General features: G+C 53.3%; 1 protein-coding gene and 1 long non-coding RNA gene across 5 annotated transcripts in view; one reads left to right on the top strand and one right to left on the bottom strand.

Annotated features, from left to right (window-relative positions):
• NCOA1 (nuclear receptor coactivator 1) overlaps positions 1-25211 on the bottom strand; it is a 166647-nt gene that overhangs the window by 85372 nt on the left and 56064 nt on the right. The gene's annotated exons all lie outside the window — the stretch shown is intronic.
• On the top strand, positions 2-23154 carry LOC308192213. Its single transcript, XR_013948650.1, has 2 exons — positions 2-21974; positions 22035-23154. It is a non-coding gene; the product is annotated as an uncharacterized lncRNA (long non-coding RNA).

The raw sequence follows: 25211 nt of genomic DNA, 5'->3' as shown, positions 1-25211 counted from the left end.
CTTCTGCAAGTCGCTGCGAGGATTCTTGCCAGATCCCTCCAGCTTAAACATTTGCACGCTGCTTTTCAAGGTCACCGCTGAACCACGTAATTCTCTCCTTCGCGCATTATCCTCAAGGTGCGCGGCTTTATTCAGCGCCGCGAACGGCGCGCGCCGGCGGGGAGCCGCGCCACCCGAAACGGCCTCGGCGAAGTTCGATCGGTAAAAAGAAAATGCCCGGGGGAAGGCAGCTTCGGAAAATGCAAATATCACCAGGCAGCAGCCGGACCCCGTCCTTTCTTCGCGCGCTGTTACGTAAAAGCCCTGAAAGAAGCGAGGTGGCGGGGAGCTCGCGCGGCGGGGAGCGCGCTGCAGCCGCCCCTACGCAGCCGCCGCCCCCGCTCACGGCCCCCCAAAAATTTTGGGTGGTGGCGATGCCGGGTGGCGATAACCCCCTGCCCCTTACCTGCCTGCTCCGGGCGTGCAAGGCTGCGCGGTGCCCGGCTCGTGCCCGCGCTCGCCCCATGCGGTGCCGCTCGCCCGCGAGCGGGGCTGCCAGGGCCGGGTGGGGGGCTCCTCTGCGCCACCCCCGGGGGGGGGGGGGACACACCGGGGGCACCCGGTGGGTGGCTGTGACCGCACGGATGGCTCCCGGGGGGGGATGAGGAGGAGGGAGGGGAAGGAAGCAGCGATGATGCTCGTGGTTTGGATGAAAAGCGGAGCTGGTGCGGTCCTACGGGCTCCCGTTTGAAAAAAATGAAATAAAAAATGCCCGATTTCTGTTTGATTTTCAGAAATAAAAATCAAAAGCAATACGCTCACTGCCTGCAATTTTATTATTTTTTTTTACTTTTTTTTTTTGAAATTACTTTTTTATTTTTAATTTTTAATTCAGACAGGTTTTTAACGTGCATCCCTGTAACTCACGGCTGCGTGTGCCCCGCCGAGCTCGGCTTCCCGCGGCACACAGAATTACCATTCCACGGGAGGAAAAGCTACGATGTGACCAAAACGACCCAAAGCCATCAGCAGACCCACATTTTGCTCCTCTACACCATGGGGCATTTTTGCTCTGAGCACAAGCAGCTTTTTTATTCCACTGCTGGGGGCTCTGCTCCGGTGGGAGGCGTCCCCTTCCAAGGGCAGGGGCTTGGAAGAAAATGATCTTTAAGGTCCCTACGAGCCCAAACCATCCTATGACTGATTCTGTGGTTCTCTGATTCTATAAAAAGGGCTCCCCAGACGTCACCTTGGGCTTGCAAGCAGGTGACCGTGGGACGAGACCAGGGTGACAAGTACCAGTTTGGCTAAAATTTGGGATGCGCGCAGGCTGGCCCGCTAAGGAGCCGCACGCGTGGACAGAAGCGGTCCTCACCGCACCCTCCTCGCAATCGGGGCAGCACGAGGACGAAAACCAAGCCTTTCGTTTCCTAATTACCCACCCTGGGAAACAGCAGACTCCTGTCACCCCGCTGCCTTCCCCCAAAGGGACGCGTGCCCCGGTGGTCCGCAGCGCGGGAGGGACAGGGTCTCGCCGCGTCCGCGCACCGCGAGTCACGTCGCCCACGCGGCCGGGGTCTGGAAGTCATTTGACCGAACTGTAAACAGAAGTAAACAGAGGAACCTTAAGATGTTTGGGCCGCAAAATGGCTGTTTTGATGCGGAGCCAAAAAGCTGCAGTTCTGCCATCTCTTTGCCAGCGGAAAGGGTGATTCGTGGCGCCCCGAGCTGGGAGCACGACCACTGCCCCTGCCCTGTGCTGCTCGAGGAGGAAGCCCGGATTTCAAATTCCCTTCGTCAACCCCACGGATGAATCGTTACCACGATGGGACTTCTTGCCCTGACCAGCGACAGACGCCGAAGAACAGAGGGAGAAAGCCTCAGAAAGCCGTGGAGGAAGGAAACCGCGGGGAGAAACTTGAAAGGCGCGTGACGGAGAGCTCCAGGAAACAGCAGCCAAGGAGAAAATACCTGAACCCACCGCAGCTGTGTTTACCAGGGAACTGAAAAGCCCAAATACTTTTTAAAAAAAGACAGGAAAAAGGATGGAAAACACGAGATAGACATGAGAGGAAGCCCTGGAGGACTCAGAGCCTCTACTATAAGAATAACTTATTTAAGGCACCACGTCCGGGGGCATCCTTTGCAGGTAGGATGTTGTTACGGACACGTCAGGACCCTGGGCTTGGGGTGGCCCAGGAGAAGAGATGGCAAAATGCACAGAGGAAAACCAGAGGATGCGGGGGGAGAGCACTGAGGGGTATTAAAAGTATTTGGTGCTACAGCCACGAAGACCGGTGCCATAAATAAAGCCCCGAGCGCTGACCGCAGGGGCCTTCCAGGCTCCAGCTGCACAAAGACAGCACGAGGGGAAAGGAGAAAAATGCGAGAGGGATGAAATTCCCCCCAAAATCCAACACCCAGGTGAAAACCCTGCCTCCTCCGCACCCTCGAACAAACTACGCCGAAGACTAAACCTGGACCAGCTGCTCGAAAATCGAGTTTCTGATTGAATTATTTCAAAGCAAAGCTTTTTATTTTTTATTTTTTTTAGAGGGGATATTTCCAGTTTTTCTACTCTTTGCAGTCTTGGAATCTCTCCTGCTGTTGCTTAACCCTTTGGCTGCCTTTGCTGGAAAACACCCATTTCCTTGGAGGAACGGGTAAGCGTCTAATAGAAATCCCAAAAAAAAATGAGAATATGGTAAGTTTCGAGAGTTTACCAACAAATTCCACCCCTTCAGCTGTTCATTTTTTTTTATGACTTCGGCAGCAAAAATACCCTTTCTGGCATGGCCCGGCTCCAGCAATGAATTTGATTACAGCTGCTGTGTTAAATGAATGATTAATAGACGCCTTTGTCAGAGCTGCATCTGCCTCTCCGGCAGCGGAGCAGTGCCTGAGAACATTGCTGTTAACCTGGGCGGAACAACAAATTTTGTCTTCATTATGTCGCGTCCTGGCTACCCCGCGTATTCCCGAGGCTGCAGAAAGGAAGGAGGTTTTTCAGTCCATCTCCTCGTCCGTAAAATACAGAACAGAGCAGCCCAAGCCTTGCCCGGGCAGTTGGATGCACCCCGATAAAACGCCTCCGTAAAAACACTCGACCGATGGCAACGTCTCCGTAAAAAAAAAAAGGGAGGTGAGCTCCGGAAAAGCACTGCTCCCGGCACAGAGCTAAATAAGACAAAAAAAGGCTCTGGGACACAAAGAAGAATCTGCAGGAGCTACGGAGCGGTCGCGGGGAGCCCACGTTTCGTTTTCCTGCCCGTCCTCCTGGGCGCCGTGATTGATTACGAGGACCGCAGGAAGCGAGGGAGCGGGGGAAGCGAATCCCCCCCGCCGCAGCCCCCGGCCCAGCTGGGACTCACCTGCAGCCACCCCCGCTGAGGCCAGGCTCCAAATACACGTTAACTGCTGAAACGTCTTTCTTTTTCCCCAAAAATAGTCGCCAATCAACACTGGACACTGAGAACGGTTCCCTGTAAAATAATTTAGAAAAAGACGAAGCCCCGCGGCGATTCACCCATCGTTGAGCTCTCAGGGCACGGCCAGGCTTGTTCTTTTTACGATTTCTCCTGCATCAAGCACAGGTTTTGAGCGAAAAGCTTCCAAACCTTTCACCTAGGGTAAGTCCCACTCCAACTTCAGTGACCTTTCCGCCCCAGCCCTTCCACCCTCCAAACCCACTGGCACCTCCTGAATCCCAAGGCACCGCTCCACGACAGCTTACCAAGCCCCCAACTCAAGAAAATGAATTAAAAAAGAGGTGAAAGCTATTCTTCTGTCAAATACCCCTCCACGGTGGTTCGCCAGGGTACTCAGAGCCAGGATTTAGCTTTCTTTTATGCTATCTTTTATATAAAGGCAAATCTGAAGTGTCGTGATAACCAGCAACACGTCCTCGGGTCCCTTCTCAATGCCCCGAAATTGTCCCCGTGTGGCTGAGAGCCTTCCCGAGCACCAGCAACCCCGAGCTCTCTGCTCCCAGCGATCATAAATCTGCTTTAAATGGGTGCTAAAAGGAGGAGAAAGAGCACGCTGGGACCTGGAGCGTGCCGCGTCCAGGTTAGGGAGGGAAAATGACATCCCACCTCCACCGAGGTTCCCTGCCCGCTCCAGGTAGGAAGCACCCAAGGAGCATCCGAGGCAAGGGTCTGAACGGGAGAGCAGGGACAAAATAGCTTCGTTTTGTTTTGAAAAGCCACGGAAATAAGACGTGGGCTTACGCCTGCGTGCGTGCTGAAGGCAGCAAATTCAGGATCTTGCAGCCCGGTGTCCCTCCATCACTTAAAAAAGCTGCAAGGAGCTGAAGACCTCACCGGGTTACGGGTTCTGTTTGCAGCTAGGAAATGAAGCTCGTGGTAAACGTCTGGTTTCAGCAACTGTCAGCACTTAATGTTTCTATTTACTCCAATCCAAAAGAGCAAACTCTAAATAAAAACTGAACTTAATTAAGCGTGTCGCATTCTTTCAGGCACGCCAGCCACGGTCGTGAGCAAGATGCTTTTCCCGGCCCCTGCGCTACCAGCCCCGAGACACAAACGCACTGCCTGAAGTCCCCAAATCCGTCCCAGCCCACAGGCTGGCTTTATTAAGGGAGAAATCGGCGGCAGAACAAAATCCAGCCCCAACTTTCTCATCCTTTCTCCTCAACTTTCCGCGTCCTTTGCACCCAGCTGGGGTCCCTGCGGCAGCGCGAGGTGCTCGGGGTGGGCAGACACGAAGACGCCAACACCCGGGTGCCGGGGGCTGTGGGGTTCGGGGCCACGAGCAAAGCACGGAATAAGCAGCTCAGGACAGGTTTGGGGTTCAAAGTCCCAGCCAAAAAGTCCTGAGCCCGCTCCAGAAAGGGAAGGGACCTCTGCGTCCCCATGGGGTGCGCGTACCTGGGACCGGCGTTACAGGGCGCTGCGAGAAATAAAGTGAAACCCAAGTTACGAGGGAACAGGCTGCCGCTTATTTTCAGCACCAGCTGGGCCAGCAAACAAATGGCTCGTTGCTGACTGCTAAACATGCTTACCAGGGCTAAAATTACCATTTTTCCTTCTACCCACCCAAAATCTGCAGCTGCGAATCCCTCTGCGCGCGTCCACCTGGAGGCTTTGGGGTCCCGCTCTGGAAGGCTCCTTGGGGACAAAGGACGAACCCGAGGAGGCAATCGCGGGGACAGCCACCGCCAACACCCCGAGCGACGCCACCTCCTCCAGATTTCAGCCAGGACCTCCAAGCGTTTCCATTTCTCTCCGGGAGCTGCCCCCGGGCCAGGCGCGGCACACCTGGGCACCGTTTCATCCTCGCCCCGGGAGAGCCGAGCGCGCGCACACGCGCACGTTACGCACGCGGAGGCAGCTCGTGGTACCTTCTCGGCCAGGAAACACGGCTGCCGCTGCGAAAGCTCCCCAAGCTCCGGGTAAGGGAAGGGTGAATTTCGCTGCCGAAATGGAAGCTCAGCCTGGAATTGCTAAGCGACAAAAACAAAAGATGTTCCTCCGAACGGATGGCGTGTGTTATAAACTCCGCAGTGGTGCGATCTCGATGTTCAGCAGCGCGAAGAAAGAAGTGCAAACTTCGGGGGGGGGGAAAAATAAATAATACCACAGCAGGCTTCTACCCCCTAAATCCCTAAAACACCCGTGCCAAATGCCTTCCACCCACAGCAGACCCCCACCAGCTCGGAGCAGCCACCAAGGAATCCAAAGGCGAAGCCGGAATTTTACAAATCGGGGCACGGCTGCAAAACCAGAGGCAGCAGCAAACTTCCTCCTCTCACCGTGCCCAGCACGGGCTCGCCGTGCGGGAGGATGCAGGAGGGAGCTCAGACCCAGACCGACAAAAAGCCTTCGCTTTTGTTCAGTCCCTGCGAGGGGACCGAACCCTCGGTCCCTGTGAGGACAAGCTCGATGGGTGGCACGGGGCGGGGGTGGGCGCAAAGCTTGGGGCTCAGTTTTGGTTCCTCTTCGTGCAAAGACATGGAGGCATTCCCCGAGCCGGCAGCAAGAGCCACTGCACTACATAATGCGTGTATGTCTTATTATGCACATGTATTCATATTATATGTATTCGTATTATATATATTTATATAGAATAGACTCAGAATCATTTAATGGTTATAAACTACAAGAGGGGAGGTAGAGATGAGATATTAGGAGGAAATTCTCCCCTCAGAGGGCGGTGAGGCACTGGCACAGGCTGCCCGGAGAAGCTGTGGGTGCCCCATCCCTGGAGGTGTTCAAGGCCAGACTGGATGGGGCTTTGGGCAACCTGATCTGGTGGGCGGCATCCCTGCTATGGCAGGGGGTTGGAAGTGGGGGGGCTCTGAGGTCCCTTCCATCCCAAACCATTCCAGGACTCTATGATTTAGGTTGACAAAGACCTCCGAGATCATCAGGTCCAACAGAGAACCCGGCACTGCCAAGTCTGCCACTGAACCTTGTCCCTAAGCACCGCAGCTACACGTCTTCTGAATACCTCCAGGGATGGGATATATATATTATATGGTGTATATATTGTATGAGATATATATATATTTATATATGTATATATATATATATGTTATAATAGATAGTATAGTTATATTACATTATATTATTATATTGTTATATATTATTATATTGTTATATATTATTATATTGTTATATATTATTATATATTATTGTATTATATCGTGATATATAATAAGAAGGAAAAGGGTAATTTTAACACTGGTAAGCGTGTTTAACCTTCAGAAATGAGTGATTCGTTTGCTGGCCCAGCTGGTACTGAAAATAATTATATATTATATATTACATGTTATATATTATACATTACATGTTATATATTATACATTACATGTTATATGTTATATATTACATGTTATATATTATTTATTACATGTTATATATTATATATTATGTTTTATATTATATATTACATGTTATATATATATTTATATTATATTATACATGTTATATATAATATATACTATATATTTAACAATATACATGCTATGAAGTATAACATACAGCATCACATCACATAATATACGTCGTACAGAAGGTATACGTGTCTGTACACCCCGGATGCCTGCAGACAGATGGTGCAGGCCCCCCCCAGGTGAAGCAGGGCAGCCCCCCCAGGCAGGCTCCCCGCGGGGCTCCTCCAGCACCAGGCCCACGCCGTGACACACATTTTGGGGCGCTTTCTGGCCCCAAAAGCAGTCGGAAGCAGCGTGCTACGAGCAGACCCTCCCTTCTCGGGGAAGGCATCGATGCCTCGCCGCTCGCCGCGTTTTCGTTTTAACGCCTCGTGAGAGGTCCCACGACAGGAATAATTACAAACGAGTTATGAAAATAACTCCCCCCCCCACGGAGCAGCGAGGTCCTGAGGGTTCAATTACGTGACAAGAGAAAACAATCAGGAGACACCCTGGGTTCAGCCTCGCTTCGGAAAAATGTTTGGCCTTTGTTATCCGTATCTAATTGTACCGGCTTAGGTAACCAGGCTTAATTGGGAGCCAGCTGAGCCCGCGGGACGCGGCCCTCAGAACCCAGCAGGATTTGTACCAGGAAAATGCAAAAAAAAAAAAATAATAACAATAGTTTAAAAAAGGCAGGTTTGGGATTAAGGCTTGGTGGTAGGGGCCGTGTCGGAGATGGACCTGTACGGTGACCTCCTTCCCCCTTCCCTCTCCAGGAAAAATGCTTCCCCAAGCAGGCACGGAGGGAAGGCGAGGGACTTGGTGATGCCGGTGCTGCTCTCAAGATCCCCAGCTGGAAGCCCACAGATCTTTTCTCGTGTCTCCAGACCACCGGGGCCCCACACGGGTCTGCACCGGGGAATACGATGACCCCGGTCCCCACGGCAAGGGCTTGGGGCTGGGTGGGCTTTAAGGTCCCTGAAAACCCCAATTATTCCAGGTTCTGTGATTTTATACCCGTCCGTCATCCCAAAGAAGCCAGCCTGGCCTATTACGAATTATTTTAAAAAAGGAAAATATGTGCGCCAGTGCTCATCCCTGCGCTGCCATCAGCAGCAGTTAGCTCAAAATTATACGCTGCCGGCACAGCAATTTGATAAAATAGCTGCGCTAGGGAAGAGGCTGCTGAAGAAGGCAAGCAGGCACGTGCAAGGAGGGCCAAAACTCGCAGGAAACCTTGAAAACCTTAACCCTTGGGGATCGCAACCTCATTACCTTCCGAAAGGTTCGAACACACCCGAGCTTCATCCTTTCCTCCGCGCTCCGAAATAAAAAAAAACCCTGCCCAATTTTCTGCACCCCCCCCCCCACCCCGGAACGAGGGCGCGCAGGAGCATGGGGCCAAGTGGCTGTGGCGGGTTGACGGCCCCAGCAGGAGCTGGGAGGAACGGTGCCGCTCGGCAAAGCCCCGAACCGGGGGTGGCTGCTGGTTTTTCCAAGCCCCCTGCCCTCGAAGGGCACGGAGCCGCTCGGGAGATGGGGCAGGGGAACCACCTCCAGCACCCAGCTCGCTGCGTGTCCCCGTTTGGAACGATTGTCCCAAGGCAAACGAGGAAACAATTCGGTCTCAACTCTGAAAAGCAGCGCGTTGAGCGCGGAAAGTCCCGGCGGTCTCCTGCAGGAAGATAAAAGAAGCGTTTTTCCCGACGAGCTGTGGTGTAGCAGCAAGCAATTGGCACGAGGAGGTACCCAAAATCGAGCAGATCATAAAGCTAATGAGAATATCAGCGCTGCCATTTTCGTACAAATGCTTCTGAGACGGAAGCTTTTTCTCCTTTCTCCCCTTCCCAGCACCAACGAGGCCACGAGGAGGTCTGAGGAGAACCTCACCTCCCACTGAAGCCACCCATGGCACAGGGGGCTGCTCCTTGCAGAGCTCCCCGAGCCCGGGGATGTGGGGCCGGGCACCCTGCTGGGGTGGGGGGGGGACAGGGGCACCCAGGGGTGCCCCCAGTCCCAGCCAGCCCAGGATCTAGGATCTCCAGACTTCCATCAGGGGGCATTTCAGCAGCACCTGCACACCGTATTTATACAGCAGAATTAAAAACCTGAAGCCTGATCCATGAAGCCGGCGATGGTTTTACAATCCGCGGTGCCGTGCTGCCGTGAGCTTCCGCTGGTGCTGAAGAGCAGCACGGTGCAGGCCCTGCTCCCAGGAAGAAAACGGGCCAGATTTGGGGTTTTGGCTGTCCCCTGGGTCCGCCGCGCCACCGAATGCGCGACAGGTCTCGGTCTGAGGAAACGAGGGGGTGTGAACGGTTCGCCGATCCCCAGACGACACAAAACAGCGCTTTCAGCTGATGTAACACGACCTAAAGGCAGGTGACGTGACCGCACACGACTTACGGGGAAACCACATCTCGTCCCGGACAAGGGACTCGCCAAAAAAAGCATGCGAGGCGTGTGTGGGAAGGAGCGAGCATCTCTCGTGAACGAAACGAGGCAGGGGAGCAGCTCAGCACCCTCGGCTCGGGGTGAGACGAGGGGTCCCGCACCCGCAGCACCGAGACTCGGTGCTCCGAGGGACACCCCCCTGCACGCCGCGAAGTCCTGGGGGAATTCAGGGAGGGGAAGCATCTTTCGGCCACAGGAGGCTGGTTTTGCTACGGACGGATTAAGCCCCAGGTGCGGAGGAGCTGATGAGCGGCGGCTGCGAAGGCGCGGGAAGGAAACCCCAGGTTGAGGAGCTCTGTCCCCGCTCTTGGCACCCAGCAGCCTTGCACCACGGTGCCCGCGAGCACGGGGAATCACGTCCAGGCCACAACGAGCTGAAACGTTGCATCCAGGGCAGCGGCAGGGAGAAACCCGTGGCCGACATCTCCCGCGGCCCGCGGCGTGCGGGGCTCTCCGTGGCTGCAAGAACCGGCGGGGAAGCGTCTCCTGGGGAGGTCAACGTGATGCTCCAGGCTCCTCCGTGCTCCCCCACGACAGCGACCCGCGTATTTATTATATATATTTATTGCCTGCAAGTTAAACTCCCCAGAACCCGATATTCCCCCTGCTCACCGCACGCACTCGCAGAGCAAGTCCTGCCACATTTTCCTCGGGCTGAGCAAGACCCCTCCGGGCCCGAGCGTGCCGAGAAGACGGGGTGTAGGCGAGGTGCCCCCGTGGCCATCCACAGCTCTGCGGCTTCTCCAGAGCTCGGGACGAGAGGCTGGGGCCATGATTTCAGCCCCAAAAGGATCGGTCACGGGTGGGGGTACGGGGGAGCAGCGCTGCGGAGGGAGGTGCTGTGCTCAGCACCGCGACCTTGGCGGCATTCCTCAGCGTCCGTGTGCTTCCCGGATTGTAAACACCCGTCCCTAAAAATGCCCTTTGCAATCACGCAGTCAAAACAACGGAGACTTGAAAGCCACCGGGTTTCACCTTGCAGAGATTACTACAACTGCACCCGCAGGGGCGGGAGCGAGCAACGCACTTGGGATCGCACGAGGTTGTGCTGGAAATTGGCGACCACGAGTGCCAAGTGCTTCGGGTGATAAGGACAAGGAAGATCTCAGTGCGGTGACAACCACGCTGCTCGGCGTGGCTTTGTTTGCCCAAAGAAGCCCAACGTTACCTACGGCCAAGCATCCCCTGGGAACCCACCGCCGGCTTTATCCCGATGCCTCCTGCTTCAGGGAGGGGCAGACACCGTCCCTCCTGAGAAGCCATTCTGTAATTTTTAGCACCAAAACCCAGCATAGGCATGAAGGCAGCACGGCCAAAACCAACACAAAACCTCCCCCCAAGCCCATCTCCCCCGAGCTACACATCTGGGTAAAGCCCAGCGCTTCCAAGGCGAGAACAAATTCCCGTTGCTCATCTGCCTGAGGCTCCCCGAACACAAGTCCTCCCGGGCACACGGAGATCCTAGAATTTGCTTTTTGCTTTTTCACCGAAGGTTCCCCAGATAGCTTGGTTTTGAAGGCTGCGAGCTAAAAGCCACGCATTTCGAAGTCTGCACAGAAATCGGTGCTTTTGGTAGCAACTGGAGCACGGCAAGGCGAGAAACACTCCTCTCGTTCGCCGGCTTCTGCGCAGACTGCCGAAATCGTTTTCTAGCTATTGCTTTAATGTTAAAGTCCAAAAATATCGTGTTTCCTGGGAGCCCCAGAAACTGAAACCAAAAGCGAGCTGGTACGTAAAGCCACACTCAAATCTAACCACATTTTTAAGAGCTTTTCTATTTCCAGGTGCTTACTGTTCCATTACAAACAAAAATAAGTCTTTCCTCCAAAATTTGTTAATGGCTCCCGAGGAGCCGCTGTACCGCGACGACTTCACATCCTAGCCAAATATTATGCGTGTACATCAATTTCGGTGGCACTCCCAAACAGCACGTCTTCGGCTTCCTCATCAACACAACTCCTCTCGTGCCCAAAACAGAGGGAGAAATTATACCGGAGAAATCAGACTAAGCTCGTAAATGCTTCAAATTAGCTCAGCCGGGGTTTGCTTCCAGCCCCTTTACAGTACTTCCCTTTTTTTGACACGTTTATGCTACATGTTAGTGAGTTGGTTTCGTTTTATTTTTAGCCTGGGCTTGATCCTGCAGACAGGTCCGTGTCGATGCTCCGAGCCGTGGGGCTGTCCCCAGCACGAGCCAGCTTCCAGGGATGTGCACGAAGAGCTGGGGGACTCGAGGAGTCAGTCTCAGGGGACTCGAGGATTCACACGTGAGCTGGCACGAGATGCATTTCCACCGAATATCCGGAAAAGCAGGTGTTGTGTGTGAGCACCAAAGCAGGGCACCCTCCACCCTGCTTCCTAGAAATGAGAGGAGCAGCTTCCAATCGCCTTCCTCTCCGATTTAATTCCCGTACCCACAAACGTTAACACCCGGAGCGGCTCCTCGCAGCTCAGCAGGGCCAGGAGAAGAAGAATTTCTCTGCAAACACCGCCGCTCGCTGAGCAACGCCTACAAACCCAGGCGACAATTGCCCCCTGCATCATTCTTTCAACGCTGCCGTCCGTGCCAGCAAGGGCACGGGTGAGGAATGTCGCTGCTTTTCCCACGTTTTGAGGAATACGGGGAATATGGGGAAACCTTTGGGGCGAAAACGTGTCACGGAGCAGGCTCGGGATCACCCAGGCTCACGGCCCTGGATGGCATCGCAGCGGTCACCGAGCTGGCATCGCCCTCCCGCTGCTCCTCCCCGCGGGCTTTCAAACTCTCCTGAAACAGGCTGAAACCAAAAGCAGGGCACGGCAACGAGGGCAGCCCGGTCACAAGGCGGTCACGCCAAGAAAAAGGGAAAATTAGCAGTTTTACCATGCCCCACACTGCACCCGGCACTGCACAGAGGTGCGGCACCACGCAGCCAGCCCTGCATGAGCCTGTGCACGGAAAACGGTCACAAGGCAAAAGCCACTACTTCAAACACATTATTCTTCCCTAAACAGTGCCCCTTTTTGAAAAAATATACGTGTCAGGGGCTGTAAAAGCCCCATAGGGAGCTTCTATTTTTGAGCAGCCGCAGGAAAGGCAGCGGTGCTGCTTTGGGGTGCTGCACGCCAGCGCTGAGCCTGTTTTGCTCCATGCTGGCACCAGGACCGGGACCAGCACCGGGACCCGTGCCTGCCAGCCCCATGCCAGCCCCACGCTGTCCCTGCAGCGGGGCGGCTCGCTGGCTGTCACTTCGGCACCACCAGGGCTCGGGGAGGGACAGATCCACGAGGGTAATTAGTTAAAGGATGCTTTTCCGCAGCTGGAGGTGGAGACCTGAATAAGCAGCCAGGCTGGCTTTCAGCATGTAATTAGCAGGCTGTTAAATTTGTGTGTCAGGTGTCACCGCGCTGGGGAAGATGAAAACACCCCCGGACTGCATCTGCGGAGCGCAGGAGGATGTGTGAGCTGGGCGGATGAGCGGGGCAGAGAGGCACAGCGAACCCCACACCTATTTATCTGGAGGCTGTCTTATCTGCTACTTACCTGCTCAGTGGAAAAGGCTGAGCTCTATCCCCCTGTGAAGGGAGGGGAGACTTAAAAGCTGATGAAGAATACCAAGAAACAGAGATTTCTTGGTATTCTTGGTTTCTCGGTATGCCCCAGCAAAGCCCACGTAACTCCAGGGTACGGAGATCCCTGGCCGTCAGACCTGAGCTCACAACTTAAAACTTGATTAAACCTCACCTTACCTCCTGCAAAGCACTTCCAAATAAATACTTGAGTTTACCAGCAAGGGAACTTCTTTCTCTGCCTCGTTCAGCCCGAGAACCGAAACGCCTTCCTTTCTAACTCACAGCAGCCTAGCTACACATCAGATGGGTGAGACGGTTTCCATACTTGGGAATCAAAGCGCAATTACGCCGGTAGTAGAAATTTGCTATTTCTTCTTCCAAAAAAAGAAAAGAGAAATCGGAGTCAATCACGTACTTTGCAACTCCACTGCAAAGTCTACCTAGCAGTTCGAGGTAGCCCTGATTGCCAGGTACTCTAATCACTCTGAGCACATCTCGTGCTCCCGGTCGCCGAGGTTCGGAGGTCCGGGGCTGCAGCGCGGTGGCGACCCCCAGGAGAAGCGAGCGGTGCTCCCTGCAAGCCCCCCACGGGCTCAGCGCGGGTGCCTCCCCCGCAGCTCCTCGCCTAGGCTCTCTAAAGCATCCCCGGAGAGTCACGCCCCAAAAGGACAGCCGAGGGCAGAGCTACTCGGCGGGGCAGAGGCTGATTTGGTGGAAAAAGGTGGGAAAAAGAGTAAGGGACGGTGGGAAGGGGCAGGCAGAGAGCAGCCATTTGGTGATCAGTCTTAGAAACGCAAACCACACAACAGTTGCACTTCCTTAGTTAATGCATTCGCTTTGACGGAAAGCCCCGAAATGTGAGGACAGAGGGCGAGTATTCCGGCAAGGAGGAGGGACAGGGAATAAAGAGACGAGCGTGGCGCAGGGAAAGAGGAGCAGAAGGAGCCTGCCGTGCCTGCAGGAACTCCCGCGAGGCGCGGAGACGGTGCTGCATGCCGAGGGAACGCGTGGGTGCGGGCGGACGAGAGGCTTCATCCCTCAGCACCAGCCTTCAACACCGGGGAATTAAACCCGCAGCGACGCTTCTTCGAAGAAGGAAGGTACAAGTTCAAGCAAACATACCTGCGCATACTTATTTCCTTTGCTTATGTAAGAGCCTGCAAGCCTGTATGCAAATTTTGTGGCCTTTGGATCATTTCCGAGTTACCTCTGCAGCTCCGGAGCTGTTTCGAGCGAGCAGCCCCAGCCGCCGGCCCGCTGCTCACAAGCGCGCTGCAGCCGGGCTGGAGCTCACTTGCTGGTGAATCCGTCCCGGCCGTGACCGCGGCAGCGCTGCTTTCTCTGTGCAGCACATCCTGCCGTGATTTTAAAACGATACTGCTCATTAATCACGCAACCAAGGGGTTTTTTGCAGCTCCAGCTCAACAGCCACGGATCGTGCGGCCCCTCGCGACGGTGGCTGTTCTCCCCGTGGGCAGCAGGACTGGGGTTCCCAGTGCTGCGACCCCACTGCTGCGCCCTCACGGGTCCCATTTAGGCTCCAAAAACACAACCCACGGGTAGCATCAGCTCCAGAAGACCCAAGGACCGGTGCTGGCCAACCTCTGCACCCCAGCCCAGGCTCCTGCCTCGCTGCTGTTGGAGGAGCACATCGCAGGAGGCATTTCTCTCCACCTAGGAATGGAGGAATTTTAACACAAAATGCCATCCAGCTTACTTATTTCTGCAGCAATTAGTCCAGAGACAGCACAAACGAGCATCGGCCAATTCGGAGCAGAGGTTTGGTTTTATCCCCCTTCCACCTCCGAGGTGAGGAATTCCCTTCGGGGTCGCGGCACTCGGGTGGAAAGGGAGCGGGCGGCGCGTGCGTGACAGCCCCGGCTCTCCCAGCTGCAAGCCTGAATTTTCTCCAGCACGAGGAAGTTGTCAGAAAACGCACTCGGTAAGCAAAAAAACCAAAATAATCAAATAAATCAGAAAAATGTAAACTCAGCTTTCCGGGAACTCGAAGGCGTGGAAGAAGAGCGTGGTGGCTCCGTGTGAGCAGAGGACGGCTCGCAGAGCACACAGGTTGGGCACTCCACGACTTTGTCACGCCGCTAACGAACCTGTATCTGCTCGGAGATCCTCACCCATCCCCACCACCACCCCAAACCAGATGATGGCGGCCCCAAAAATAGCCCGGAGAACTTGCAGGATCCAAACCCAGCAAAACAACTGCATCACCCGGAGGGCTGCGCTGCTTACGCGAGCCTCTGCTGCAAAACAAAACCGATGCTGGCCACATGCTGCTGAGGCTGGTGGCAGAAGCCCACCCTGACGCGGGGATATTGACTTTGGGGTTGGGAACTGGTTGAAGTGGTCGGGCTGTGCCAAACCCAGCACCCAGACGCTGGACTGAGCACGGTTTTGGGTCCTGTAATAGCTCAGCGCCGCCGCACCGAGAGATGAGCCTGAGAATCGATCACGTTCCTGTTCAGTACGTCCTGAAATACCAGCAGCTCGTGTCCTAATGAAATAGATTTTTCAGGCAAAACCTAAAATTACAGCGGACAGTTACGTAACAAACGACACGTTTTACACCGTAATCAATCTCTCCAAACAAGAGGTAACTTGCGACGTCACAGCAGGGTCAACGCCGACCGCGTTACCGCCCCTCGGAGCCTGGGAGAAAAATGGGAAACCGTGGGGGAGCACCGAGGGGAAGGGAGAAGCATGGGGAAAAACGGGGGAAAACATGGGGAAAAAGGGCGAAAATCAGGGGAAAACATGGGGAAGAAGAAGGGGGAAATAGGGGAGAACTGGGGGAAATCCAGCCGACAAAACCCAATGGGCGAGTGCTCGCAGCGAGTGGTTGCAGGTTTTTTTTCTTACCTGACCCATTTCCATGCTAAAGTTAGACTCTGCGAGCTCTGCTTGATTTCAGTGCGTTTCCTTTATTTTACTTTCAATTTTACTTTGTTCCCCCCCTTTTCTCATCTTTTTCACTGGGGTTTCCATCACCTTTAAAGCCTTCTCAGGCCAAATTACTTTATTTTTGTGAGCGCAGAGAGGTCTCACAAGACTCAAACCACGTTCATTGAATAAATCCTACAAAATTGTGTGGTTTTTTTTTTTTTCCCTTTTTTAATTCCTCTCAATTTGCACATCTGGCTGATGGCTTCCCTGTCTCTGCTCTTACATTTCAACACTCCCCTCCCACCTAGGACAATTTGTGGACCTCCAGTCCTGACATTAGCAAGAAATCTTTCTATCCTAATAGGTAGTTCTGCGTTTAATTTAGTATTATTATCACTAGTATTGTTATAATTTAACAGTGTATCTGCCTCCACACCTTTCCAAGCGCATCAGTTTGATGCAGGGAGACGAGCCCAGAGGGGCTGATGCTGCAACGCGAAAAGTCTCCTTATGAGCTGTGAAGCACAATTGCTGGTTTTATTTATTTACTTATTTAAAAGTTCACCAGCTAACCTGACACCGAGTTGCGAGGCGTCCTTTTGGAGCACACCTCAACTCAGATTCAGAATCCACATGCAAACCAACGGCTGACAGCAATTACTCTTCTTGCTGGCTAAAGGTTTAGGCTTGGGCCAGTGCCTTAACTGAGGCCGCATCCCTCCCTTTCTGAAAGTTTGACATCTCACCAAAAATCCTACAGAAAGCAGATGCTAAATTCCAGTTTGCTCATGCACCTTTTGTGGGAAGAGCAATAAGTGGTAGAGACTACGGCTAATTTTAACTTAAACTGGCTCTCGTCCCAATTAGAAAATGCTATTTCCAAGCTTTAGGAAGCATCTAAGTACTCTGAAAGTGAGTTACAAGATCGTGTGGAGGCTTTCAGAGACAACAGAATAAGGGTTTTCCATCCATTTGTACACAGTGGTTAAAAAACCCACAAAACTATAATTGTGTTTTACTGAGATTCAATTTAAGACCAAGAGGAACAGAAAAGCTTCTTATCGTGCAGCTACCAGGGGTCCTGCTACATAAAGAATTAAAAATTATAGACAGAAGATAATTATTAACTTTCATGCTGATTACCTTCGTACCTGTCAAAATACTTTAAAATACATTTTGAGCATTTGTTCCTGCTTATACGGAAATTCACCACTTCACATTATTAGACCGTTCTTAGAGGTGCTCGATGTTTCAAACACTAAAAAGCCCTTCACTAAAATCCTGTTTTTGCTCCAAACGTGGCCTTTGCAAGATCCCCATTCTTATCTGGGTATTTTTTTTAGTTGCATAGCATACCTTAAAACCCCAACAACACAACTCGGGCTTTGTTTATTTTTCCAAAGCCAACTTCTCCAAAGCAATACTCTTAACTATTAATTGAGATTGCCTGATAAAAGTCTACCCGTTCCTATTCACGCAGCTATTTTTGCACTGCCTACCAACAGATCCACAAACTTAACTCCCGGTAGCACAGCAAAAGCGAAACCCCTTGAGTGATGCTACGAGGGAGCACGCTGCACGAAACGAGCCCCGTGGAGCCGAGCGTGCTCAGCTCTGTGCAAAGAGCAGGCGGGGAGGTGAACTTCCTTCTTCCATCGCTGCCGAGCAGAGCAGCTGCACAAAACACCTCATCTCCCTCCTCCCCCTCTCCTTAATCTAAGCATGTTGTCAACACGGCTAAAGCAAGAGAAATCTGCAAGCGTAATTACACCTTGGGACTGCTAACATGACATTCTCTAATAAGTACTCCCCCGAGCATCTGCTGATCTAATAATTGGCACTAGAAAATAATGCGGGCTTATCTGCGCGGCGATGAACTCATTGAACGCGGTGGCAAGGCACTGAGCTGTGGCAGGTACAGGGGAAGCATGAGGAGCTGATCGAACTTCTCAGACACCCATCACGGAGCAGTGCTATCTCAGTACCTCGGCAATTGAGACGGTGGCAGAAGAGTGCTAAAGCATTTAAAATGGGGAGCGCGCCCGATCGGAGCGGCTGCCGTTGTAATGCAGTCTGTAAAAAGAATTAAAAAAATAAATAAAAAAATCCCTACCTGTCGGGAGTTTCAGGAGTACCCATTTTTCCATCACTCAGTCAAAACGGCATTTCAATTTAATTTGACAGCGAACGCCATCCTCCCACACGATGGCCCAGGCAACGCCTGCAGGGAGCAGCCTGAGTTGGTCTTGCCTGCCTGTTTAACGTTAGGGTCGCCGTTGTTATTAATCATTAAAAACCATTATTTCTGGAGCTAATTGTGGTGTTTCTTCAATAGCCACCCGGGCATGGTGCTGGGTGCCCTGCTCGGGGCGGCGACCCAAGGTGCCTCCAGCCCCAACCATCCGGGGTGCAGGGCCTGGCACTACGCCACTTAATCACCCTTTTTTGAGCCCTCTCCGGTGTGATTCTGTCCTTAAGCACTCAGCTAAAGCCTTTTTTGAGCACTCTCTGTCGTGACTCCATCTTTAAGCACTCAGCTACAGCTCTCTTGGGCACAACAAGGCCGAGGCGATCGCGCCGCCAGGGCCGGATTCGGCCTTGTTGGAGCTCCGTGCCGTGAGGCACTCCTGGCCACGAGCTAAGCCACCACGACGCCCTTAATGCCTCGGTAATTAGCTAGTGGGTGTTAATGCTAAGAGGCTCCCTTCCTTCAGTTCGAGAGGGATGGGCTAAAGGAAGAAATTTCTGAGGTTTGGCAGGGAGCATGGCCTTGCGAAACGCCGGCAGTTCACAATTCCTCAAAGGACGGCACCGGCTTGCTCGTGGAGGGCCAGGTGCTTCAGGAACACACGTGGGGCCATCTTCCCAACACACGAGGCTGTCCACGCTACCTCATGAAAAAGCACACCCAGCAAGGCGATCAAAAACAGTCGGCGTGCTCTGGTGTGATAAAAATACGCGAGTCCTCGCCGCCTGCCCAGGCCGCGCTTCCCCACAAGCCCACATGCCGCACGCTGCGACAAGAGACGATGGCCAGGAGAGAGCTGTCAAACACCCTATTTCCAGCTAATGATACAAAACAAACTGCATTTTGCAGAAGCAGACATTAAAGAATGAATAAATAAAAAAATACCTGCTTCAGCTGAATGAATACACAAAAACTTCCTCACGGTTAGCCTAAAGGTGGCCCCTAGCACGGACGAAAGGCCTGCTGTGAGGACCAGGGCCTCCCCTCGTGCCCCAGGTGCCCTACACCACCTGGTGACCCCATGCTGACCACCCCAGGAGCGAACCCACAGCCCACAGACCCCAACCCACACCCCCAGACCTTTTGGTGGCCAGACACCACTGCTCAGCTCTTGGGGACCCCCCCGTCCTCCCTGGAGGGGCACCGGCTGCCGCTCAGCCGTGGTGAGGAACTGATAGGGTCCAGTCGATAAGGAAAGGTCATCAATTCAGGAAAAAGGGGAAAAAATGCAACGAACATTTGTGAACAGCAGTTGCTGAAGATCTTTGGCTAGAAGCACAGTCGGGTCCAAGTGACGTGGCAGGATTTGGGAACTTTCACCCTAGGGCCAAAAACCAAGCTCTTCAGGGCAACACAAGGCTTCTCCTACGCTCCAAAAGAGCACGTTTCTCCCCAGGAGATTGCCCCACCATGGCAAAGTTTAGCGATACCTCACCCAATCTCCGAGCCAACTGCTCACGCTCAGCAATATTTGCAGGATTGGACGAGTTCCTTCGCTAGGCGACAAAAATCCCCTGGCAATCCTGCGGCCACGGGAAATACCCTGGACATGCTACAAGCAACGAGAAGGGCTCGGGGTGCAGGGGTGCCAGCCCCCTCTGGTGCTGCAGGGATGGAGCCCACCAGCGAGGCACAGGAGCTGCAGGAGGATTTCACGCCAGTGGAGCACAGCCTGGAAGGGACTTGAGGTTTGTCTGGCTTTTAGCTTTTTGTTATTAAAAAGGGAGCGCGGTAAGCGGTTTCTTTCCAAATCGAGCGCACGTGCCCTCCTGTTCCCCAAACAGGACGGGGAAGGGGCTGTGCATGGGGCCACATCTATCCGGTAGGTATTGCTTGCAGAAAGAGTACCCAAAATAATTTCAAACAGAGCCTGGCTTGCTGGAAGCTGCCAAGAAACACGGGGAAGAATCTAAATGACACCTTCTTAATTAACAACCTGTGCTTTAAAAGCAGAATGTATTCTTCTGGTTAATAGCAGATTACCTGGGAGTGCTGGTGACACCCCTGAGCAGAAAAATCCTCATACCAGCCCAGCCTGGGCCAACTGCAGTTCTTCCTCGGAAGGGAACCAGGAGACAAACCCTTCTCCCTCCTCCAGACCGTTTTATTTTAGGAGCTGTTTGCCTCAAAGCAGGACGCGAGGACGTTACCTGCTCCCTACCACCGACGGTGCCACTTTGAGGGAGCTGAAGACAGAGGGGTTAAGGAAATGGTATGGAGACCTTTAATTAAAAAAAGAGCTAAGTAGTTAATGTTCACAGGCAGCTTCTGATGGACATATGCCACCTCTGCTCACCTCCCGCCTTACAGCAACAGCCTGGTGACAACCTGGGAGGCTGCTGAGCCCGGACAGGGCAGCACAGAGGGCTTGGCTTCCCCTAGCCTGGAACAGGTGATAAAAAAAAAAGGTGATAAAAATATGTCCACTTCCTGAAATGAGTCGACGGGCTGTTCCAGAGCGACGCTGGGAAGCTCCAAGCCAGCTGCCACGCGCCACGAAACGAGAGGCCGGCTTCAGATGCTCCCTGGGGTTGAAACCCGTGAGCAACTGGAGCAGGGACACGGGAGAGGAAATGGAAATCAACACCGAGCATGGAGGAGAGCAGGGCATGTTGCATACGGACACTTTGGCCTGGCAGAGTACAATACAACCGAAATCTCATACTCGGATTCAAATAAAGCTCTGCCATTCTGACAAGGGAAATGAATACGGACTTTGAGAGAAGAAAACCAGGAAGAGAATTTAGGCTCCTTGCCCGAGATCAACTATTATCTGCGGTAAAGCAAATTTCTGACCCTAAATTACTGCAATCTAATCTCTAGATAGCATCTGACTGCCCGTCCGATAGCACGCAGCAATATTCTGCTGTGAAACGCCAGCCTGTTAGGAACAGGAATAACCACCACGCTCTCAGTCATCACATGAATACTCAACGAACGAAAATGAATCGCAGCAGGAAGGAAAAACTTATCAGTTCCATGTAGTATTAATTACTGCTTCTCGTTACCACGAAGTAACCTTGGCGAGAAGCGAAGTGCTGTGCTTGGAGCTGGAAGCTTCGTGGTCAAAGCACGGCCGCGGGGAGCAGCGGGCTGGTTACGTGCCCCGCTGTGTCGCTGCCCGTGCGGCTCCCGCGCCTCGCGCCTGATGCTCAGCGATGCCAAGCGAGCTGCAGATGGCTGCAGGGGAAGCTGCTGGTGCTCCGTACCTTTGGAACAAATTCAGAGCCCCCCTGAGAGCTCCGGGCTCAAGCCTACCCCGCGCACAAATAGCATTTGCCACTACTCACAACTATTTGCAGTCCTATTTCGCAGTGCCCCGGTGAAGTGCGAGCGCGAGGCACGCACAGCTCGGGTTATTTTGTTTATATTAAGGCCAGCCACTACTGACAGCATTTTACCACGCCACAGGAACGCTGAAGTGCGTGCACGCAGAGCAAATATTACATCAGCGAGCCCGGCACGTGCGCAGAAGCGGCTCCTCCTTTCGGCTGCCGTCCCTGCAGCAGCCCCAGCTGGAGGTTACTTGGGGCAAGCGCACGCTGCCCTCGCCCCCTTTCACTCCAGTTTTGCGCCCCACAGCCTCTGATGGTGCAGGGGATCCGGTTTCGTGCCCCATAGAGCTGATGGTGCAGGGGATCCCGAAGATGGGTGCTTAACGTGACTTCCTCAGATACGTGCTTTGCAAATGGGAAAAAAAGAAAAAAAAAAGTGATTGCTCAATGCTGCGATCGCTTTAATTTTTCGAGGCATGTCCGAGCTTATTGAGCTACAGAACTTTCAAGCGCAGCTACAGGCAACGCGTTTTATAAGGTTATAGGTGAACATGCAGCACGGATCTGGGTGCTGCTGGGAGAACTGGACTGCTCCTCGGCCCTGCGGGATGTCCCTCGGCCCCGCAGGACGCCCCTCGGCCCCGCAGGACGTCCCTCGGCCCCACAGGACGTCCCTCGGCCCCGCAGGACACCCCTCGGCCCCACAGGACGCCCCTCGGCCCTCATGCAGTTTGGAAACACATCACTGCCTAGTGCTATTCTAGCCATAACAAGTAAAAAGCCACTTTTTCCCTTTTTTTTTTAAGCTCTATCTACATATGAGGGTTTTCTTTTGGTTTATCCCCTCCCCGATTCCCCCAGCACACCGCATCCCCGCTCAGATTTGCTAAGCGGTGCATTTGAGGAACAAAAGCATTTTAAAGGTCCTTGGGTTTTTGTTTGTTTTCCGTACAGACCTGCCCCCAGAGCCGGCTCCAAGCCCTGAAACCACCTTCCATTTCCGAGCAGAAGCTCCCTCCAGAAGCTCCCACGGCTCAGCACCAGCATCCTGCTCCCTGCGGAGGGCGAGCAGCACCGCGGGGGTGCTGGGGCAGCCCTTCGGCGCTTCGGTTACCCAACACGCCATTTCCCTCTTTGTTTTTGTGCTTTACCGTAGCAAGCCCGATCCATTTCTTCGTTATATAATCGCTACTCACATTCTCCTTTAGGCTCTTCTCCTTGAAGCAGGCTGCAGAGAGCTCCCGTGGCGTTAGCTCTGCAACAAAGGCATCTGCAACGGGAAGCCTGCAAAACTCGAAGTTCGGGAGGGCCCACTGGGAGATGCTCCAAAAAAAATGTTAATTTGCTCGCGGAGAAAATAAGACAGGGCTTCGTTTCGTCCCACCTTTCCTACGCGTCGCCTCCAAATTAAACAGAAGCGCCACGAGCCGGTTTGTTTGGCGTGCGCGCAAGAGGCAAAAACGCCACGGGCTTCTCCGCACGGCGTCCTCTCCCCGTGGAGCTGCTCCCCCCCCGAAAGGAGCCAGGTGAGAGATGCAGCTAAGCTAAAATGACAGAGTTTTGCACCCACTTCACCCCGGCAGGCCCCTGCTGTGCGTGTGTAACGAAGAACGGGCTAACGAGAGGGGGATCGGCTCCTGCTCTCCAGCATCCCCGCGAGCGCGCGCTTTGCGGGCACGCACCCAGGCTTCCTCGCTGCCTGCTAAATCATAGGCTTGGCTAAAACAATAGGTACTAATGGAACAAACAGCAGAACGAGAGGCATTAAAAAAAAAAAGGACAGAGAACTGTAATTATGAGTGCTAAGAACGAAGAAAAGGGATGGGGCAGCACCACAAACCATACCCTTGCTTCAAGGAAGCGCAGAAAAATGCTGCGCCAGGTACTTAATGTCTCATGCCCTAGATACGGGAGGGGGGGGTTAAAAAAAAAGAAGTGATTGAGTGAATTTAAATGGGGGAAAAGGGGTAATCTCCTACCGCCGAAATGGGTGTAAGTGTGCCTGGGTAAAGGAAAAATGAACATTTCTTGCGTGGCACAGGGGAGCGAGGACGCGGCTGCACGGAGGAACGGGGGAAACCAGGAGTGGCCGGAGGGAGTTCGGCTCCCCCACGGAGGGAACGTGAGGCGAAACTCATTAAAGCGCACAGGCCACGGGGAGTTCCAGGAGGCAAGTGCTGCAGAAACAAGCCCAAAAGGATGCTATTAAATCGCAGATATTAATAGCGGAAGAGAGCCACGATTATCCGCTGTGTTAAAACGGAGGGCAGCTTCCAGCTGGTGGGACCCGGCGCGCGAAGCCATGGTGTTTGCCATCTGCTCTCAGGTGAGGGCTGGAAAACACGACCCCAGCTCCTCGTGGTGAGCCAGGCACCCCAAATCCCAGCTCCCTCTGGGAGAGCTGCACCCTAAAACCCCTTCCTTTCGGTCACCTGGGGCAGCGGTGGTGTCACTGGGTGACGCTGCGGTGCGCGGTGGCCTTGAAGCACCGATGCAAAGCAACAAACCCCATTTCACACAGGAAAATTACATCAAATCCCTCCACCGACGCTACTCAGCAGCCCTTAAAACCAAGCGGTTCCACGGCACAAAAATAGGCAAGTGCCGGGGAAAACGCAGCGGAAAGGCTGGGCTGCTCCACGTAACGTTTCCGAAAAGTAGGACATCTTTTGAAAGGCACAGGATTGCACAAAGGTGACAAAGGGCTGCGAGCTATAAGTAACCCAGTGTCATTCCCGCTGAATTCTCCCCCAAAATTCGTCACTCGAACAGAGCTCCAGAGATGTGGCTTCCTGTTTTGTCCATGAACCTTTACTAATGAATTAAACGGTTCCCAAAAGAGCAAAAATGCAAGCGGAAGACCCAATCTTTCAAAGAAAACTTCAACTGGGATAAAAAGCTAGGGGGAAAAGCCTACCTGGCTGCAGCCCCTGGAATTCAGTAGAGAAAGCATCTTCCATGCAAACTGGAAAAATTGAAGGCCAGCTTACGTAACGTTGCGCACGCAACAAACATATTCTTTGTGTAACTGCACAACGTTTCTGCAACGATGTCCTCAAGCTGCCGGCGCAGTTTTTTGCAAAGGGAAAATGAAGCTCGCTGTAAAAAAAAAGAAAGTGCCCAGTATTTGGTAAATCGTTAAGAAAAAACGCTTGGCTCACGAGGATGAGTGACCGCGCAGGGGGCTGCATTTCACCACCACGAGCCGCCCAGGCACGCGGTGCCTTCAGCAGCACAACCAACACCGGCAAATCCGACGGCTCAAGCACTTTGGCGTGAAGTTTGCCCCGGTGCAAGGATGCGGCTTGCTTTCTCCTGATGCCATCACACGATTATAGAAGTAAGACTTTTATTTTCCCCCCAGTTAAAGCACCAAAGCACCGAGAAGCCTCAGCTGCAGCGCGGCGCTTGCTAAGGGCTGGGGACGGGCGCTCACCCCAGGGAGGCTGCAGTGCTGGGTGCTCGCGGTGGAATCACGCTAATTATATCAATGTTCACGTGAAAGAAGTGAAGAAGAAGAAAGGCAATGGATCGCCACCCTATTTCATAACATCACGCCATGCTGAGGGAAATATCCAACATCGTTGTGAGCACCGCTGCCCAGCCAAGATGAACGAGGAGCAAAGTGAGAATTTAACGGGTGAGTCTCACTCCCCAGCCTTGTGCCACAGCAGTCGCCTCCCTCACTGAGTTACCCTTAGAAACAGCAAAGAATCAGGCCGGTGTGCACATTTTTGATTTCTGTTCTTTTCTTTACAGCCCAGCTTTCGCATGCCTTGCACTGCAGGAAGGAAGACTCGCTGCAAGCACCCACAACGAAGGGCTTTTTTTCGGCCAAGGTGGGCGCTGCTCTCACGAACTACAGCCCTCAGCTAGCTGTCGTGAAATATGTATCAGCCTGCTGATG

Source organism: Anser brachyrhynchus (assembly GCF_964034855.1).
Source record: "Anser brachyrhynchus genome assembly, chromosome: 3".
NCBI lineage: Eukaryota > Metazoa > Chordata > Aves > Anseriformes > Anatidae > Anser > Anser brachyrhynchus.
Note: the sequence above shows the minus strand (reverse complement) of the source record. Positions and strands in the feature narration are given on the sequence as shown.